Below are 3,856 nucleotides of genomic sequence, written 5' to 3'. Positions count from 1 at the left end.
AGAGAGAGAGAGAGATAATGTAACAGAATGGCGTCTGGCTGCAATTTTTGCATTTTGATTGATTTGATAATAAGATAATTTATTGCTATTATCAATTAATATAGATGAATAAAATATCGGCGTCTTAAGTAATAATGATTAGGAATTAAGAATTAATATTTATTAGTGAACTTTTTGTTAAATAAATTATATGAAATATGTATGTTATGCAAATGAAGTTTATTACTCTTCTTTTTTTATAAAATTTATATGTATAAAACTTTTTATTTTTTATATAAATTTTTTATATAAATTTTTTATTCATATTTGGATAAATAATTAAATATTATATAAATAGCAAATTATTTACTTTAATTGTTTTGTTGCTTCGATGCTTTTTCTTGGACTTTCTTCTCTTCCTTTTAGATTCTTTGATTGTACTCATACAAACCATTCGCGATCACGCTAATTATTGAGTATGATGAGCAACACGATTATTTTATACGGTATTTTTGCATAATTAAAATTAAATTAAATCACTGGCAAAAGGTATATCCGAGAGAATACGATCTTCAAAAAGAGATATATTTCGAAAGAAAAATTAAATATTAAATATTAAATATTATGTGACAGTTATGAAATATTTAACTTAAAATAAAAATAAAAATAAAATATTTTGCCTATTTATTAAATTAATAGCTAATAAGTGATCGATGTATTATTTTCAAAATAGATAAATAATAATTTTCAAATTGGAACAGACAATATTAAATCAACAAGCATGATATGAGATATACCTAAATTTAAATACTTATTATTAGAAATATAATTGTCGTTTATAAAGATCGTACTAAATAATAATTTTACGATTTTCAAAAGAGTAAAACAAATAATAGGTAAAAATCTGGATTGCAAAATTGGTGAAATGTTTGTTTCAATAGATTAGTGTTGTCTCAATACGATTTCCAAATCATTTATTATAAAATTACTTAAGGAAGAAAAGAATCAGAGAGAGAAAGAAGAGAGAGGGAGAATATCATGATTATTATAGCAATTATGATAATTTATTATAGCATATTTTTTCGTTCATGTTATTAAAGATACTTAATTTCGCTAAACCCAAAAAGTTCTTTGAAAGAATTTAGCTGTGTTCGATCCAAAAAGCTTTTCAGAAATATCACGTGAAATATAGATTATATAGGATGCCTCGAATTTAAATGGCCAAACTTTGGAAGCGTGTAGGGAATTGATAAATTAAGAAAAAAATGTCTTTTAGAGATATGCTCGTTTTTGTTTCATTTTGGAGAAAATCGAAAAAAAAAAGACAGAACGTAATTTTCGGAATATTATTATTTTAAAAGGAATATTATTATATGTATTGATATGATTTCAGCATAATGCTTCAAAGTGTGAGAAGCTGCGCGTTGAATTCCGGACAGAATAGTGTCGGATCGACGTGTCATTACGTTGACCAAATCAGTGTTTGGGTGTAACATGAGCTGTTCGTACAACATACAATGTATGCATTGCTGCAAAAAGCACCAACATTTTAAACAATATCTACATTAAGCAAGTGACAACGTGAATAAATAAGTGTGAATGAATAAATGATAAATACAAAAATGAAATGTTTTGTCTTTTTTGCGATTTTCTCCAAAATAAAGTAAAACAAACTCTCTATATCTAAAGAATTTTTTTTATTGTTAGTTTATCGATTATACGCTCTCGAAGTTTGGTCATTTAAATTCGAAATACCCTGTACAAAGTAAAATTGAAAGCTCTCTTTATATAATCTATAGTTCACATTTTTCAGAATAGAAATGTATTTAGATTAATATCGTGAGTTGAAAAAAAAATACGCGCGCGCGTGTGCGTGTGCGTGTGCGTGTGCGTGTGCGTGTGCGTGTGCGTGTGCGCGCGCGCGCGCGCGCGTGTGTGTGTGTGTGTGTGTGTATGTGAGAGACCTGATTTTTTCACTACCTTGTTCTTCATTTTACTCTATTTTATTTAATATTTTATTAACCATCAAATTATATCAAATTATATCTAAGAACTTTATTTTAAATTCTGACACAATTTTAAAATGGGTCCTATAGAAATAGGAATCTACATCCAGTCCAAGGTGTTCATTGCATTCTAATTTTTCAAATTAATTTATATATATTGCATTATATTTGAATTTTAATCATAAATTGTTAAATTATTCCTTTTAATTTAATTATATGAATAGTTTATTTTAAATAGAAGTTATTAAAAAATTGATTATTTGAAAAATAAAAATTAATTGTATTGGTAGTTATAAAAGGTATAGAAAATTAAAAAATTTGTCTTTATTATTGAAAATTTCACTTTTATTCTAATTTCATTTTTCTTTTGTAAAATAACACTGACGTTTATGATTAGTGTTTAAGAAATATTTATTTCTCATTACTCCAAATTATTTTCCGATTATCACAATTACAATTTAATGTCAAATCTCAAGATGTAAAATTAAATTTGACATAAAAATGATAACAAGCTATTATATCAATGATAGAAGATTTATGAGACAAGGATTTGAAGTTTTCAAAGTTCGTATAATTCTAAAGAATAAGTCACGATTTGAGACTGTCGGAAGAGCAATTTTTGTAAAACTTCGATATGTTTACTTCACGAAACGGAAGCTAAGCCTTTTAAAGGGACTAGGTTGGTTCTTCTATCGGATACGATGAGTAGGAAACTCATGGAAAATTCCGGTTAACCCAGACGAGCGTTGATACGTACAAGTTTGGCGAGTTGTTGCATTTTTCAATACGTTCAGCCGCGCCAACAACTACCAGCAATGGATTCCTGTCCGATTTCTACAGCAACACGCCGAAGTTACCACGGTTCAATAGGACAAAGAGATACCATGGTACTATTGACGCTGCCGGTTCGATCGATATTTACCGAGACATAACTCGACAGAATACGCGAATGAACGTAGTGCGCAGTCCGTGTGATAACTCGCAGCTTCGGGCACTATTGGATCAAAACATTGAATAGATTCATCGTTGAACAGAAACACGACAAAATTATGGAATAATTTTCCGGAACATAAAGAAATATATCATTTATATAATTAATAATACATGCATTGCAAATGTGGGAACAAAACACAGATGTTAATTCTCATCGTAGATTTAGCATTAAATATGATTATTTTTTGATATCACATGTATTAAATGGAATCAAATTCAACCATAAAAATATGGATTATCGCTTTGGGCTATCTTGTATACAATATAAATACAGACAAGAGACTGAAGCAAAAGAGTTAAATAAAATTTCAGATTGTCAGTAGCACAAATAATGGTTTTTTGTTTTGAAAAATAAAATTCCGCTTCTTGCGGATATAAAACCGCCTTTCTTCATTTTACCTCCACGTGTGGCAATTTGATACGCAAACGCAGATAAAAGATGTAATTTTCAGCACAAACATTGCTCATGTAATTGCGCCCGAAATTCTGTGTACCTAGAATTTTTCCCGTTTTTCTTTTATAAAATACACTGCACCGCGTATCCGAATTATTGACATTTAACCATCGATATCGTGAAGCGGATAAATCCTGCACCTGGTCGGTCTTCCTTTCTGCCCTCCGTCGAGGTATGATGCAGAGAGCCGGAAATTTTATGGAAATTATGCTATGAGAAGGGGGATCCTACTATGGCAACTCGCAAATCGAACGCATTAAAAGTCCATTATCGTAACTATATGAGAAACGAGAGAGAGAGAGAGAGAGAGAGAGAGAGAGAGAGAGAGAGAGAGAGAGAGAGAGAGAGAGAGAGAGAGAGAGAGAGAGAGAGAGAGAGAGAGAGAGAGAGAGAGAGAGAGAGAGAGAGAGAGAGAGAGAGAGAG

General features: G+C 30.1%; 1 pseudogene; it reads left to right on the top strand.

Moving 5' to 3' along the window:
* The window catches only part of LOC105624846, a 21,921-nt pseudogene that overhangs the window by 14,878 nt on the left and 3,187 nt on the right, over positions 1-3,856 (top strand).

Source organism: Atta cephalotes, assembly GCF_000143395.1.
Source record: "Atta cephalotes unplaced genomic scaffold scaffold00090, whole genome shotgun sequence".
NCBI lineage: Eukaryota > Metazoa > Arthropoda > Insecta > Hymenoptera > Formicidae > Atta > Atta cephalotes.
This window is presented reverse-complemented; position numbering and strand designations above follow the sequence as displayed.